At 35.0% G+C, this 18129-nt stretch overlaps 1 protein-coding gene and 1 pseudogene across 5 annotated transcripts in view; one reads left to right on the top strand and one right to left on the bottom strand.

Annotated features, from left to right (window-relative positions):
* The window catches only part of TMEM135 (transmembrane protein 135), a 343152-nt gene that overhangs the window by 270861 nt on the left and 54162 nt on the right, over positions 1 to 18129 (top strand). The gene's annotated exons all lie outside the window — the stretch shown is intronic.
* Positions 9572 to 10021, bottom strand: LOC118145612 (mitochondrial import receptor subunit TOM22 homolog pseudogene; annotated as a pseudogene).

The following is an 18129-nucleotide window of genomic DNA, read 5'->3' as shown; positions in this document are numbered from 1 at the left end:
ATCATAGAGAGTAGGCTATTTGTCTCCTCAAGCTTTTATCCTATGTGTTACAAACAATCCAATTTACACTCTTAGTTATTTAAAAATGTATAATTTATTATTGACTATAGTCACCCAACTATAATAATAGATATCAGTTGGGTATTCAGAGATCAGGTGATAAATCTGGGCCAGGGATAGAAATTTAGAGGTTATTAGCATGTAGATAATAGTTTAAACCGTGCCGGTTGATAGTGATCTGTAGTGAGAATATGGAGAGTATGAAAAAAGGGTTCCATGTATGGACTGGTGAATCTTGATGTTCAAAGCATAGGCAGTAGGAAAGGAGTCAGTAAAGTAGAGGCGGTAGCAGTGGCAAGAGGCATTATAAATATCTTATTAAATTTAGGGGCTACTATTAGCTGTCACACTGGCTCTCTGACACTTGACAAATTACATAACTTTGCTACACCTCATTTTCTTCATTATGAAAAGTGTAAATTAACATATGGACCTAATAGGGCTGTGAGGATTCAATATGACACAGTATCTTTCAAATGTTTTTGATGTGACCCAAAATGAGAACTGTATTTTATATACTATGACTATATGACCATATATACATGTATATATATGTATATAAATTTTCCAGAAAAATACTTATCCTTTCTACATGTAATATAGTTGGATATTTTCTATTCTAATTTATTTATTTAAAAAGCTGTGGCTGGTCGGGGTGGCTCATACCTGTAATCCCAACACTTGGGGAGGCAGAGGTGGGTAGATCACAAGGTCAGGAGTTCAAGAGCAACCTGGACAACATGGTGAAACCCCGTCTCTAGTAAAAATACAAAAATTAGCAAGGTGTGGTGGCACATGCCTGTAATCCTAGCTACTCGGGAGGCTGAGGCAAGAGAATCACTTGAACATGGGAAGTGGACGTTGCAGTGAGTTAAGATCACACCATTGCACTTGAGCCTGGGTGACGAGTGAGACTCTGTCTCAAAAAATAAATAAATAAAAAGCTGCTTTGACTCACTGGTGGATAACAGCCAGTAATGAGAACACTGAACTAAAATGTGTCAACACCTATAACAGTGACTGATTCCTTAGCAAAAGCAGAGTTAAGAGTAGTGAGTGTTGTTTTTAAACCTAGAGTAAGTTGACTAAAATATAGAATTTCAGCAATGATGGTATTATCTTTATTGTTATTGTTCTAGATGTATCCAATAATGTAAGGGTTAAAGGGTATTCATCTGCAATCTGATGGTCTGTGGTAAACTGCTAGAGAAATTTCTGTACTTGGGTTTGGGTAGTCGATTAAGAAGCAAATGTGAAATGAGGAGGAGAGTGAGTTTAGTAAACTCAAAAAGCTTGAGAGAAAAACATAAGGCCAGTTGTTAGAGGATTAAGGGTTTTTCTTTTCTTTCTTGTCCCCTTCCTGCCCTCCTTTTCTCTCTTTCTTAGACTGGAGAGACTAGACTATAGAAAGTTAAAGTGAATAAGAGAAGACTGAAGAAGCAAGGATTGATAAACTGGGGAATGGGAAAGAGAACAGAGTTTAAACTTGGGTCTAAAATGTCAACCTGTATGGGTAGATTATTAAAATTGTCTGGGATAAATGATTAGGAGGCAAGTAAAACTTTGGAAGCCCTGCACACGTGTTTAAAGTGAAAGAAGACTGAAAAAAGTAGGAAATAGATTCGAAGTTCTAGCCAGAACAATCAGGCAAGAAAAAGAAATAAAGGGTATTCAAATAGGAGAGGAGGAAGTTAAATTGTCTCTACTTGCAGATGACATGATTGTATATCTAGAAGATCCCATCGTCTCAGCCCAAAGTCTCCTGAAACTGATAAGCAACTTCAGCAAAGTCTCAGGATACAAAATCAATGTGCAAAAATCACAAGCATTCCTATACATCAATAACAGACTTATCAAGAGCCACATTAAGAATGAACTGCCATTCACAATTGCTACAAAGAGAATAAAATACCTAGGAATACAACTAACAAAGGATGTAAAGGACCTCTTCAAGGAGAACTACAAACCACTGCTTAAGGAAATAAGAGAGGACACAAACAGATAGAGAAACATTCCATGTTCATGGTTAGGAAGAATTATCATGAAAATTGCCATACTGCCCAAAGTTATTTACAGATTCAATGTTATCCCCATCAAGGTACCAATGACCTTCTTCACAGAACTGGAAAAAACTACCTTAAACTTCATATGGAACCAAAAGAGAGCCCACATAGCCAACTCGGTTCTAAGCAAAAAAAAGAAAAACACACACAGTGGGAGGAGGCATCACACTACCAGACTTCAAACTATACTACAAGGCTACAGCAATCAAAACAGCATGGTACTGGTACCAAAACAGAGATATAGACCAATGGAACAGAACAGAGGCCTCGGAGGCAACAGCACACATCTACAACCATCTGATCTTTGACAGATATGACAAAAACAAGCAATGGGGAAAGGATTCCCTGTTTAAAAATGGGGTTGGGAAAACTGAGTAGCCATGTGCAGAAAGCAGAAACTGGACCCCTTCCTGACACCTTACAGTAAAATTAACTCCAAATGGATTAAAGATTTAAACATAAGACCTAACACCATAAAAACCCCAGAAGAAAACCAGGCAAAACCATTCAGGACATAGGCGTAGGCAAGGACTTCATGACTAAAACACCAAAAACATTGGCAACAAAAGCCGAAATAGACAAATGGGACCTATTCAAACTCCACAGCTTCTGCATGGCAAAAGAAACAGTCATTGGAGTGAATCGGCAACCAACAGAATGGGAAAAAATTTTCGCAATCTACCCATCTAACAAAGGGCTGATATCCAGAATTTACAAAGAACTCAAACAGATTTACAGGAAAAAACAAACAAGCTCATTCAAAAGTGAGCAAAGGACATGAACAGACACTTTACAAAAGAAGACATACATGAAACCAACAAAAATATGAAAAAATGCTCATCATCACTGGTCATCAGAAAGATGCAAATCAAAACTACATTGAGATACCACCTCACATCAGATAGAATGGTGATCATTAAAAAATCTGGAGACAACAGATGCTGGAGAAGATGTGGAGAAATAGGAACACTTTTACACTGCTGGTGGGAGTGTAAATTAGTTCAACCATTGTGGAAGACAGTGGGGCTATTCCTCAAGGACCTAGACATAGAAATTCCATTTAACCCGGCAATCCATTACTGGGTATATATCCAAAGGATTATAAATCGTTCTACTATAAAGATACATACACGCAAATGTTCATTGTAGCACTGTTTACAATAGCAAAGACCTGGAACCAACCCAAATGCCCATCAATGATAGACTGGGCAGGGAAAATATGGCACATATACACCATGGAATACTATGCAGCCATCAAAAACGATGAGTTTGTGTCCTTTGTAGGGACGTGGATGAACCTGGAAAGCATCATTCTCAGCAAACTGACACAAGAACAGAAAATCAAACACCACATGTTCTCACTCATAGGTGGGTGTTGAACAATGAGAACACCTGGACATAGGGAGAGGAGCATCACACACTGGAGTCTGTAGGGGGGAAATAGGGGAGGGAGAACAGGGGTGGGGGGTTGGGGAGAGATGCCAGATATAGGTGATGGGGAGTAAGGCAGCACATCACACTGCCATGTGTGTACCTATGCAGCAGTCTTGCTTGTTCTTCACATGTACACCAAAACCTAAAATGCAATAAAAAAAAATTGAAAAAAAAGTAGGAAATAGAAAAATCTAATGCTTGTGGCTTTCTAAATACATGGTCTTTCTTGAAAGGTAATTTAACTTCTTAGAAAAACAGACATGGACATACATGAAGCCATTATTCCTCAGAGCATATATACAGATCAAATGAGGCTTTTCTATTATTGGCAACCAAACCTGTTAATTTACAAAAAATGCATTTTTCAATGAAAAGAGTATTGAGATTGTTAGTACTGTTCCTTTCCTCAAAACAAATGGAAAAGACGAGAACACATAGGTTCATAGATGTTGTAACTCATTTCCTGTGAGAATACAAAGCTTATTACCAAGTCACATGACTGTGATCTGACTTCCTTTATTGGTAGAAAAAAATTAGCCTGGCTCCTTTGTTGAGTGTATTCCAGCTAAGAACGGGAAACTAGTGGCAAATCTGTTGTCATTTTTCACCTGTCAGTCTTTCAGGTAATTGTGCCCAGATAAAGAAATTACTTCAACATTTTATAACAAATATAAATTGTTTTAGTAGAAGGTAAAGAGAAATATTGTATGGAAAATAGTATAAACCTAAAATGCAACCATCTAAGGTAAGAACTTAATGGGACACAATCATGTTAAAAATGGCCAGTTGCCTTTCAAAAACTTGCAAGAAAAATGACATTCTTAGGTGGTTTTTTAAATGTGAATATTTTGTTTGTTATTTTCATTGGTGTCAAGGTTCAAAAGTAGATGACATTCATATGTTATTAAATCAGTCGAAAACTCACACCACTAGTATGTTATCATTCGTTGCCAGTTGGCTTATTGTAGTTTTACAATAGTTCTCAGAGGTTCCACTGGATATAGCAACCTCTTTGTCAATCAAGATGGTTGTTTGAAGTTAAAATAAAATTTTATAAATATATATAAATATATATTTATATTTATGAGCCATAAATATAAATATATAGCCTGATGTACACTTCTAACCTTATGTAATTTTATCAGGTTGGCACTATATAATCTTATTTCTCTCTAAGTTACAATTTACCTAAAATCTATTAGTAACAATCGTTGTCTTATGAAAAGTAAATTTGTTTCATATTTTACAAATTCCTTTTATATTATTGACAATAAATAATAATTCTTATAAATTCAGTTTACTCTTTAGAAGTTATGAGAAATGAAAATAAATTATTGTTGTTTTAAAAATGACCATCCACAAATTTAAAAAAAGAATTTTTCAATGAAGCATTTCTGTTTTGAGCAAGAAGTGTGCCTTATATATAACAATCTGTTACCTTTGCAGAAGTCTCAGCACATCAAACCTTCATGGCTAAAAGAAATAAAAATCATGATAAATTTCTAATAACAGTGATGAGTCTTTAAAATAATTTGAGTATTTATTTCCTTGACAATGTCAGTAATAGTTTATTAGTATTGGTGATTATTGGAGGGAGTTTTAGTTAAACAGTACCTAGTAAATGTTTGAATGAATGATAGTTAAAAAAAAATTAAGCATTAGAAGTAAAATTTTTAGCCCTTCAGCGTTTTCGTTGACTTAATTAAAAACATACTCATGTTTTAGGAGATTCCATGGTAGAATAGAAATTATACAGTCTTCAATGCTACACATAACAGGCCCCTCTTTAGGTTTTGGCTCTACCACTTACAAACTTGTGGCCTTCAGTAAGATACTTGGCTTCTTTCATCTTAAATTTGTCATTGATAAAATGATCCCTGTGGCTATGAAAACTTAGAACAAATAATCCTACAAGAACATAATATTTCAAAAAATTATGTTTCCAAGCCCATCTTTAAAAGTTATTCAACCTATAAATGAATCTATAAAATATAGTTGAAGTACAGTGCCAATGGTATTATAGAAACAAATAATACTTAAGATAATATTTCTTTGGGAGAATACATTAATGTCCAGCATGTTAGCACTAAAGCAGAAGGACTGGGAATTACCCAGATTTGAATTACTCCACATAGTACCATATTTTGAGAGCCGAGGCAGGAGGATTACTTGAGCCCAGGTCAAGACCAGCCTAGACAACATAGGTAGACTCCCATCTCTACAAAATATAAAATAACAAAACTAAATGGGTTAATACTACAAATTGAGGAGCCAAAGGATTGGGTTTATGATTTAAAGTGGGGCTTTCCCTTTCATTCCTCTTCCTTCCCTTCTCCATTTCTTCCCCATTCTGACACCACTTACTAGAGAGCTTTGGGACAGCACTATAAAAAGGACTGAACAAAAAGGGATCTTGGAGTATAGAGTGGAGATCAGCACTTTAGGGCAGGGAGTGGGTGGGAGGAAAAGGGCACGTCAAAGTTACAAATGTGTTGGTTCTGAATTTGCAGAGCAGCAAAATTCTGCCATCCTTCTCTCTATTGCCAGCCTCACTCTCAACTAATTGTTAGTCTATCCATTGAAAACTGGATTTCAAAAGCTAGAAAGATTAAAATGAGTGATGAATGAAGCCAAACAAGGTATCTCTTATTCTTCATGATTCAGATCTTTCTGGACATCGTGTTTTATTATAACTCAATAAAGCCACAGGTGACTCTCAAAATATCTGCAAGAACTGAGCATGGTGGCAAATGTCTGCATTCCCAGTTACACAGGAAGCTGAGACAGGAAGATTGCTGGAGCCCAGGAATTCAGGGCTGTAGTATACTGCGATTGTGCCTGTGAGTAGCCACTTTACTTCAGCCTGAGCAACATAAGGAGAATCTTGTTTGTGTCTTGGGGAAAAAGAAAGTATCTACAAGCACTTTTAAAAATTATTGTAGCCAAACAGTTGTCATGCAGTTGGCCTTCTTTCTTTATAGTTGACTGTTTCTCTTCCTGCTGTAAGGGAGGAAGTGAAGGTGAAGAGGAAGGAGGGTTAAGAGGAAATTTTTTGCTAGAAGCAGTAACGTAAGAGGAGGTCTTCAGTATTTATCTGGAGTAGCCCTTTGTATTTAAAGGACGTACATTCATTTTGTTTGTATCTTCAACATAGTTATAAGACATTTTCCCAGAATTTGCTAGTATATCATCTGCTTGATAAATGACAAAACTGGGAATAACTCTTCAACTTTATAATGAAATACGTTGATGTTTCTATTAAAAACATTGGGCTCTATTAAAAACATTGACCTCAAGACCTGCTTATTACCCCAGGTGTAGGTTATTCCCTGTCTCCATGTAAGGACAGTCTTTTAATGGATTTCTTTTAAAATGAGGTTTAAAGTTATAAACTTACTTTAATTTACTTTTAAATTAAATATCACTTTATGTTTAAATATTATTAGAGGATCCATTATATTAGCCAAAATAAGTGATTCCAACTATATAAACTTATACACCTTTACACCTCAGATATAATTACAACTAATTCCATCTCATTTAGGCTTGAGATATAAATATAATCTGATTTTGAAAATATGAGATTAAAGTTATTTGGAATAAAATATAATTTGCAAATTATAAATATATAAGTTGGAAGCTATTTGCTATGAAAAGATGATAAAATGCAGATACCTTAAAGAATTAACTTTTGCGTTTGTTTACTTAAATTATGTTGTAATATGTAATATGATGGCTCAAAAGATTTTTTTAATTTGGGAATTTATGATGAATATAAAAAGATTCATTGAGAATGAGGAAATGTCATATTAAGGCATGATGCCCAGTGAACTAAAGTCAATAACTGGAGTTTTGTAGAGCATTTTAGAGGGTAATAGCCTCAAATTAAGATCATATTAAAATGACTTTTTAGAGGCAAAAACATGTCTTTAGCTCATTATGGAAAAATGAGCAAATATGACTAAACAAAATAATAATTATTATCACCCATAATTTCTTCATTAAGAGATAAATAACTACCAACTTTGTCTTTTATTCTGTTGGCTATGCTTCTCTCTGTCTGTCGGGCCTGCTTGCCCTCCCTCTTCCTTTTTCCCTCCCTCCTTTGCCCGTTTCCTTCCTTCTGCCTTCACTTCTTTCCTCTCTCCTTCCACACATTTATGTGGATGTGTATATGTCTTTCAGCTTCTCAGATGACAATATATCATGTAGGCCATATGTTTATATGCCTTTGTATTTCCATATAAGCCACAGAAATAGATTCTGATACTAATCTTCAATTCTTCACTAAGAAACTGGTGATAACTCTTATCAATGTGTGTGTGACTAAATATCCAAACATTATGTCTTTTCGAGTTCTGGAATCCTCTTTGGCATGCTAAGATGCTGCTTCTTGTTTAAGGAGGATTATTACTAATCACAGAAAGTTCTTAGATGAGATTTTGCTGATACAGATTCTCAAAGTTGAAGCAGTTAAATTTAACTGTTTGTTTACCACTTGCGAGGTGTTATAACTCACTGTGCTATGCTGTAACTCACTGTGTCTTTCTCAAACCTCTTTCTTTCTGTTATTTTTTATTGTTTTAAGTTCTGTGTCAGAGATAATCAAAGGACACTGTAGGGTAGTTGAGAGGGAACTCTGGAGTCCAGCTGTGTTTAAATCCATTCTCCATGTTACTTGTTTTGTGACCTTGGGTAAGTTGCATAGTCTCTCTGTGCCTCACATTTCTCATCTTCAGTGGGATAATGATAGTACTTACCTCGTGGGGTTATTATATTGAATGTCTACTGCATAGTAAGCACTCAATAAATGTTAGTTGTTTCTGTTTTTTAAATCTGAGCTGCAGAGACCACATATTATATAATAATATTTATTGAAAATTTCCAGAATAGAAAATTCTGTAGAAATAAAGATTAGATTGGTGGCCTAGGGGCGTTGAGGGGTATAGGAATGACTACTAATGTGTATGGGTTTTCTTAGGGGTGATGAAAATGTTCTAAAAGTAATTGTGGTGATAGCTGCACAAGTCTGAATATACCAGAAACCACTGACTGATACACTTTAGGCAGTGAATTGTATAATATGTCAATGGTATCTCAATAAAACAGTGGATATATTTTTAAATATAAGTCGGGCACATTCCTGATCAATATTAAGTCACAGATTGCCAGATACAAATTGTGACCACAATCACATACTTCCTATATCATATGGACTTCTAGGTCCCTTGCTAAGAATAAATTCCAATTTAGTTTGACTAGAAATTGCATTTATAGTCTTTAGAAATATAATCAGTTAATAACTTGATTATATTTGGAGCATATATTATATATGACATTTGATTACATATTGATATTGATTATATTTTGCAGAACAATTCTTTTGCGTGTTTTGTGTTTATTTTGGGGAAAAGGCTTTTTTTTTCAGTTGGAATCACTTTTAATATATAAATACAAAAAGCGAGCACTGGCTTATGTTTTTTTAAACACCCACACAAGCCTAACAGCCAAAATGTACAGAGGAAATGAGCCCCTGCTCTGTCTTCCACAGTCCTTATCCTGTGGCGGAAGCGGCAGCCAGTCTCTTTCCTCTTATGCGCAGGGATTCATAGTAGCCACTTTACACTACAGCTGTAATGCATTTTGTCTTTTTCACATTGTGTGCATGTCCCCCCCCAACAGCTCCATTCTTTAAGAAAGAAAAAAAAAAAGAAAGCAGTCATTAATGGTCAGGGGCACATCCCTCCCACTGGCATCAGTTCCTACCCCACAAGGGGAAAGTGAGATCTTCCAGTTAGAGAAAGTTTGTGAAAGGAGTGTGCGGCCAGATCTGGAATAACCGTGACTGTACTCTGGTATCAGATCGAAGACAGAAGTCAGTCAGGATGGTGTGGAGGCTACAGTTGCAAGTCTCTCCATGAGACAATGTGGGGAGAATTCCCCCCACCAGGTTTAGATAGATGAATGTGCCAAAGTTAAAAAAAATCCAAAGAATCAGCAGTTCAAACACTATTGATTTTCAAACTTCTCCCACTGAGACAGCTCATATACAGTAGTAACAATCTAGATCTTTCCAGGAGGTGAAGGTAGAGGCCCTGGTATTCCTCCTGAGAGCCCTGTCTTAGGGACTGCTGCAGTTGCTGCTGTTGATCCATTTGCAATGGGAATAACCAGGATTATAAAGGAAGTGGTACCAATCCACAACGCTGCCCTGGAAAACCTGTACATTTTCTGAACCACAAAGAGGGAGAGATCAAAAGTGGCTCCGGCTCCCGACCAGACCATTTTCTGAAACATCTCCATCAGGCCCCATAGTCTCTCCAAAAAGATCTCACCCAGCTCCTCTTCAAGCTCCTCCTCAGTCTTCTCTGCATCGCCTTTTCGGAGCAATTCGTCTGGGAACAGGGGTTCCCCTGGAACGGCAGTAACCATGGCTGTAGGGGACACCGGAAGCAGGAAAAAGGATAGGGAAAAGGTATTTCAAAACCACTGCACTTGCCATGGATAATTTTTGAAATGAATGGTAACATAGAAGAAAATGTTATGTGTGTGTGTGTGTGTGTGTGTGTGTGTGTATAGAGAGAATACACACACACACGCACACATACACAGTATATATATCATGTCACTTTTTCTCCTTTTCCATGGTCTATTTTAGACATTTTAAGAATTGTCATAGATAGCACAAATGGGAATTATTTGGCCTCATTATAGTCTACATCCATAAAACTTCAAATAAAATATCCATATTTGGAGGCTTCTTTTTCATATTGCATAGTTTCAGTGAATGGATTCACTGGGAGAGAACGTACACCATCTACATACAAGCTCAGCTAAAATTCACAGCAAAACAGAATATTTTTCCACCATTATCAATTTTCAGCAGATTTTGTTTCAGATGTGTGACAGAGTCACTGAGCCAGGGAAGTGTTTACCTGCAAAGTGAGCTAATAGAAATGGGAGAAGCTTTTAAGTTCTAAAATTTCAGTCATTTCTGTCTAGCTTCTTCCCTAGAGGAAGGAAAAAATGGGTCTCTTCCCTTTTTTATTTTCCTTTGTTAATCACAAAGCCTCTTTGTACTTGATGTTGGGTGAGTGTTGGCTGTTTATCATGTTCCTGTCATCCTCAAATGCAGAATAAAAAGAGGAAGAGAACACAGCTTTGGGTTTTCAAGCTTTGTGACAGCTTGGGACCTCTGAATCTCAGCTGCTCTCAAATGCTTTCTAAAGTGGTTTGATTACTGAAATGGATTATGCAATTTTATGGTTTTGAGCTCTTTGGGCATATTCAGAACAAGAATTATATTAAAAATCAGACAATGGAAAACAATTGAGCTTATTGGGTTAGATTTCTTTTATTATCACAAAAGCATCAAATTCTACTGTTGGAAACAGAATTATTATCTGAACTTCTGTTTCTTCCTTGAATGTTAAAAAATGTTTGTTGTATTTGATAATTCCAAATTCTAATAATGTGGATGAAACTTCCTTGCAGGGTGTCATTGTAAGATATTTCAGGGATTCTTATGAAAGATAAAGCTTTCCTTATCTCATTTTGAAAACCACCAGCAACTTTTACTGGTATGAAACACATAGAGACATTTATTATAGCAAGCATCACTTGCTGAAATTACTTGAATGCTAAGAAGTTTATAATCATTAAAGTTTTTGGTCAGTTTCCTGAATTTATTATCTATTTCTTTTGGATTTGTATTACATCTCTTATAATTTTTGATTACATTGTAATGATTAATAAAAACTGTGAGAAAATATGAGTTGGACTGATGGAGCTTTTACCTTCTTAAACGAAATAGGCCTAATAAAATAGGGCATTAATTTTTTACTATTCTTTGAAAAAATAAATAGTACTGATAAGGATGAAAAAGAAAGGTTTTCTGATCAAATGAGGTATTTCTCTTTATTGATTCTTAATACCTAGTTGTTGTTAATAAACTGTTACAAATTTAAATGTCTGATATAAGGGCTATAAGGCAGTTCCCGAACTTTAACATGCATCTTTAAAAAATTCAGATTATGATTCAGGAGGTCTGGGGTGAGATGTGAGCTTCTGTAGTTCCAGCATGCTCCCAGGTGATGCTAGTCCTGGTCCTCATATGACACTCTGAATAGCAGAGCTGTAAGTCACATCAAGAAATAACTTATGTAATTGTCTTTAAAATCTGTACTTTTCTTTTGAGATGGAGTTTCGCTTTTGTTACCTAGACTGGAGTGCAATGGCATGATCTCAGCTCACTGCAACCTCCGCCTCCTGGGTTCAAGCAATTCTCCTGCCTCAGCCTCCCAAAAGTAGCTGGGCCTACAGGCGCGCACCACCATGCCCAGCTATTTTTTGTATTTTTAGTAGAGACGGGGTTTCACCTTGTTGACCAGGATGGTCTCGATCTCTTGACCTCGTGATCCACCCGCCTCAGCCTCCCAAAGTGCTGGGATTATAGGTGTGAGCCACCGCGCCTGGCTTAAAATCTGTCCTTTTAAGACATTCCAGAGAATTTAATTCCACTGCTCCTCTTGGTACCCTATTCTAGTAGTTCACAAGTAGAGAGAGTAACACATTTTTCTCAACATTTTCAATTTCTGTAATGAGGGAATTTTCTCAGTCAAAACAGAAAACAGCTATTCATACAATTGCTGTAGAAGGTCAAAGATTATCAGGTCTCTTTTCCCTCCCTCTTACTTTCTTCTCAGTGCCAACTTCCTTTAATATTTCCATATGTATATTTTGCCAAAATACATATTCTGCCTTGATTTATTACCCAGTTTTAAATACAAATCATCTATGTTAGATGTTAGACATTACGAGTCTGCTATACTAGATGAATTGATAAAACGAGACTTTCCTTATCCAAAATTTCTCATTAATTAATGTGTGAAACAAAAAATTAGAAGTATCCTTAGTTTCTTTTTAAAAATTTTGTAAGTTGTTTAAATAATGCAGTTTCATTGAAAAATTCAAACACTGCAAAAGTATAAATAATAAAAATGGAAAATTTCCACCCCTTTATCTACCTCCCTCTTTGTACTTCTCTTTTTTTAGTTGAAACCCTATTAACAGTTTACATATATTCTTCCAGAATTTTTTATTTATTTTTTTGAGATTCTTTCATTTATGCTAGATTGCAGTATCATGGCTCACTGCAGCCTCCAACTTCTCACCTTAAGCAATCCTCCCACCTCAGCCTCCCAGGTAGTTGGGACCACATGTGTATGCACCACCATGCCTGTCTCATTTTTTATTTTTTAGAGGTGGGATCTCCCTGTTTTGCTTGGGGTGATCTCGAACTCTTGGGCTTAAGGAAATGGACTGCCTTGACCTGCCAAAATGTTGAGACTGTAGATGTAAGCCACCAAGTCCAACACAGAATTCTTTCTATACATACCTATGTACCTATGTTTATATTTTAAAAAATGAGATCACACATTTTATATTGCTCTGTAGTGTTTTTCTATTTAATAATGCATCTTAAGATTTTATCTAAATGTCAGTACATATAGATTTGCTTCATTGTTTTTAGGGGCTGCAAAAAAAAATTTATAAATAAATCTTAAACCTTCTCAACAGACATTTTTGCTATTTGCAGGTTTTCATTACTGCAAACTGTACAACCATGAACATTGTTTTTAAATGGTTAACTTTGTGCTCCTGTTCCAGTATTTCTATAGGTTAGATATTTAGCTACAAATGGATTCTCTGGGTCAAATGTACTAGACATATTTAACTTTAATTGATTTTGCCAGGGCCTCCAAAAAAGGCAATATCCATGTATTTTCCGCCATGAACTAGGATGTGGGAATCAATAAGCACATTGATTGATTCCCACATCCTAGTTCATGGTGGCAATTTTTACCTTTTTGTCAAATGATCTAAAAGGTAGGTAAAACCCGTTTTTGTTGTACTTTGTATTTCTTTGTATAACTAGTGGGGGGTTCCACCTTTTTGTTGGTTTATTAGCCATTTTGATTTCCTACTCTCTACCCATTTTTTAAATTTGTTGCTCTGATTTGTATGAGCTCCTTATGTGCTATTAATATTTGTTCTTTCCTGTTATGTTCTTGTATCAGTCAGCTAGTATAAACACAACCACAAAATTTGAGTGGCGTATAACAGTAAGCCAATTGTCTGGCCAACTCTGTTTCATGCTGTAGGTCTCTGGGGGCAATTGGAGCAGTTCAGCTCCCCATATCTTCATTTTGAGCCCTAAGCTGAGAGGACAGCAGGGAAGGCTGTCCTCATAGCAGTAATGAGATTTGTTTCCATTAACATTTTATACAAAATATGGATACATTTATATATGAAGTACTTTATTTCAACTTAGCACACAGAAATATCTGCTCATTTATCAAGAGGGTTTTTGTGAGTATGAGTTGTCTAGGTAGAGTTCTGAGTTGTTTTTGTTGTAAGATACTGTCTTTCCAAAGCATTCAACTCAGTTTTCATGGAAAAAAAAAAAACTTTCTTTTTGTTTTATGTAATATGGAAGTCAGTTATATAATTACATTAAGAGGTACAACTGACAAGAACACATTTGGGGACAAATACAGCTGAGTCTTGACAAGCATTAACAACTAATATGAACAGAAGAGTATGTGGTCCTTTTGGATTGGTGTTTTATTTTTGAGCAGTCAATGTGCACATAGAATATTTACAGAGAAAATATGGAAACTAAGATAAATTTGTCCTATTTAGTCTCTTAAATGGAGATTGGATACAATAACTTTTACTCTAAAGAGCACATTTTGAAAATATTTGCTAAATTCTGATTCTTCATGTTATGTGACTGCAATATCATCATCACGGTCTTCTCTATTCCTTTATAATTTTTTCCATGCCTTAAACCTGTTGAGATTTGGCTTCTACCATTTTTGTTTTGGCTCATTATTCTAGTAGAGCTAGATTTCACTCATATTTTTACTGTAGGAACTGGTTGACGTATTTGACATATATCTTAATTTTTATATAGTAAAAGTAACTGAAGTTCAAAAATTCATAAACTGTAGGCTGATTTAGTGTTCTTTTTTGTCCAGTATGTTGCAACATTTCGTAAATAAAAGTGTTATTCTCTGTGGTGAATAATACCGATACTTAATGTTTCAGAGGATCAGAGGGTTTTAGAGTATGAAGCGAATTAGAGATTATGTAATACAGCATTGTCGACTTTCTGGTGAAGAAAACGAGTCTTGAAAAATTTTTGTAGCTTATCCTAGATCACACAGCAGTTAGTGGCAGAGACAGAAGTAGAATTTTTGTGTGATTTACTTTCAAATACCAGTAATTATTCTAAAACAATTGAATATTTTGAAAGTTATGTGAGGGACATGGCAAAAAACCCAGAATTGCTTTTGTACTTGTAAAGACCACATTGTGATGGCAAGCCTTTTAGAAAGGAAATATGAAATTAAATGAAGGACCTAGAAGTTAAGAAAGATAGAAGTTTGGTGAAAATTTTCTCAATGTATATTTTAGATTTTATGTATGACATAGTTTAAGCTATGGTGGAAATATTATACCATGTCATGGAGCGCTTTATCTTTCTATTTGAAAGTAAATATTTCTAATTAATGTAGTTAAAAAATTTTGAAATTCCTTTATTGTGACTAGGTTTTAAACAAGAAGAGGATAAAAGCTACTTTGTAGTCAGATGTCTGTGATCTCTATGTTTCAGTCTCTCTCTTTCTCTCTTTTTTCTCCTCTCCTCCCTCCCCCATCTTACTTACTTTACTTATTTTGTTGCTGTTGTTGTTTTCTGCTTTTGCTTTAATTTATAATGTCAAGGAAATAACTAGTAATCCATTAGTTATGGCACCTAACATTATTAGTCATATCATTTTAAGTATGACAAATATGTGGATGAGTGGTATTTTAGATACAAATTAAGTTTATGTTACTGTTTATATATTATTGATAGTTTCTTTTTAATAGGAAGGAACTATATGTTGTATTAGCATATGTTTATAATCTATTCTTATCTTCTATCCTGAATTCATCACATTTTCTTATGAAATGTATTCAGATATGTGTTGAAGACTTACTTGAATGCAGCCTGTACATTTTAAGAATTTCAGCTGTTTAATCTCTGCAATGTAGTTCTAGCCTTAAGCTCACTGTATATTGTCAGTTGTCATTTAAATTCAGTCTTCCAAATCTATAATAGGTTAATTTTATCAGTGAAGTCAGAAAAATCTTAAGCTTTATTCTTTATTTATTAGCTTTGAAAGCAATATCTTGCTTATAATATTAAAGTTCTTTTTTTTTTAGAATAATTGACTAGATTATCAAAGAGACTTACAAGAAGAGATTATATGTTACTTTAAGGTTATGAATTACTTGAAATTTCATTAGATGAGTCTAATATTAGTTGTAGAGTATAGTTATAGGTTTTACATTCTTATTTTCTAGAGTAAATTGGCCACAGTAATAATGAGCTACAATTGCAACATGAAACTTTGACATAAAGAAGAAGTTGGAATGTTATTAAGAGCTGTTGTCATAAAAGAGAGTGACTAGAAATTTATTGTCTATTCACACTTAGATCAGCTCTTTTGGAAGGAAGAAATTTTGAGCTAGAACAAATAATGTTTATTGCTCATTTTATAAACTGATAGTGAGAAATATAGCAAGAAGCCAAGATTTTTAGTCCTACACATCTGGTTGTGATGATTTTGGAATCTTTATACTCTGATAATATGTCTTTGTTACAGTTTTAGAATATTTTCTGGCCAACTCATTAAGCAGATATGAAAGCAAGTCCTGAGTCATACCAAGTTCCTGTCATCCATGAAGAATACTGGACTCTTTTCGTTCTGAAAGAGAACAATTCTTTGGATGGTTTCAGGGAGTCATTTTACCATATTGCATATAAATGTAGTCAATTACTTCTCAATGTTTTCTATTCTCTTCTTCCTCTCTTCCTCCAAATTTGTTTCCTTTAAATACTGTGTCACACCAAATTTTAATAAGGATCTAAACACTTCTGAAAAATAATTGGTATGGACATGTTATGAAATATTTGAACATTCTCTTAAAGATGAATTTAACCCAATCAGCCACCATTTCATAGCATATTTAAATAAAATAAAAGACACACTTAACTTTAAAATGGTGTTTAGGTGGATTGTATAGTATGCCAAATCATCTCTGAGATAAAAACAGGTACACAAGGTATTTTGTATTTCATTTCATCCTTTAGGTCACAGCTTATTATTAAACATTGTATAGAAAATATCATGATCATTGTATGCACGGAGTCAATTTATTTCTTCTTAGTTTACTCAGAGGGTTCCTTGAAATACTGAGAAAGTCATTTAAGATCTCTTTACATGCATATAATTTGTAGTAGTATACTGAACTCTCTATTAGACTTACAGTTAAAAGGTTTCCTTAAAATCCTTTCTATTTTTGAACAAATATTAAATGTTTTTCATAACTCAGAGTAATGAAAAAGGAAATATTTATTTTGAGGATAAGCCAATTTATATATTATTGGACATTGCATAGACCACCCAAGCCTAAAGCCTACTGTTTATAGTTAAGGATTTTAAATCTACATATGCTTTTGAGGAGCCAAAGTTATCTATGTTCCAACTAGAAAGTTTTGTGTCTGCAAAGGGTAATAATTTCATGTTCTCCACCGCTAAATCCCTCACCCTTGGCTGGTAAAATTCCTGTCAAGATTATTTTATTTCCACAGGGGTAAAGGCTTCTTTGGACCTCAGTAATAATAACATTGCAAAATTTCATCTATCAAAGGACTGTTTTAATATTGTTGGAAAACACTACAATTATATTTGTCTTCACAATCAGTTTGTTTGAATGTATATGTATGTATGTATAGCAGAATATGGATGACTTGTTTTTAGTGCAGGTTGCGGTGAGCCGAGATCACGCCATTGCACTCCAGCCTGGGTAACAAGAGCGAAACTCTGTCTCAAAAAAAAAAAAGAAAAACAAAAACAAAAGTGTTTTCGTGCAAAAAAAAAAACAGGACATTTCATTGGAAAGGTATTTTTGTCCATGGAAGATAGTAGTAAACATTAGTTATTTAAGCTTATTTCTTGTTTTATTCAAAGCTTGGATTTTGTGATTGTTTTTTGTGATGCAGTATCTAGAAACTTTTCATGAAAGTGGAGAATTGTATACATGATACACTTTTCAAAAACTAATACATGAAACTAAATGTCATGATCAGTATTCTTACTTTCTTATAAAACGGTGTGCCCTGGAGTACAGGATAACTAAACAAAGTCCTGTTGACTTGTTCACTTTCAGGGGAGATTAAGTACCTACTCTTTTGTGTCCTGCCCTGCTGCCCCTCCCCCTCTCTTCCCTCCCTGCCCTTCCCTTCCTTCCCTCTTCCTTTATTTTCTTTCATTCTTTTTAATTATTTCTTGAGACTAGGTCTCACTCTGTCTCCCAGGCAGGCACCCAGCCCAACACCTAGAGAAATTTTCTTTCTTTTTTTGTAGGGATTGGGTCTCCCTGTGTTGCCCAAGCTGGTCTGGAATTCCTGGGCTCATGCAATTCCCCCACTGTGGCCTCCCAAACTGTTGGGATAACA

The sequence above is a fragment of the Callithrix jacchus genome, chromosome 10 (assembly GCF_049354715.1).
Source record: "Callithrix jacchus isolate 240 chromosome 10, calJac240_pri, whole genome shotgun sequence".
Lineage (NCBI taxonomy): Eukaryota > Metazoa > Chordata > Mammalia > Primates > Cebidae > Callithrix > Callithrix jacchus.
The sequence above is the reverse complement of the archived record's forward strand: the minus strand, read 5'-3'. Positions and strand labels throughout refer to the sequence as shown.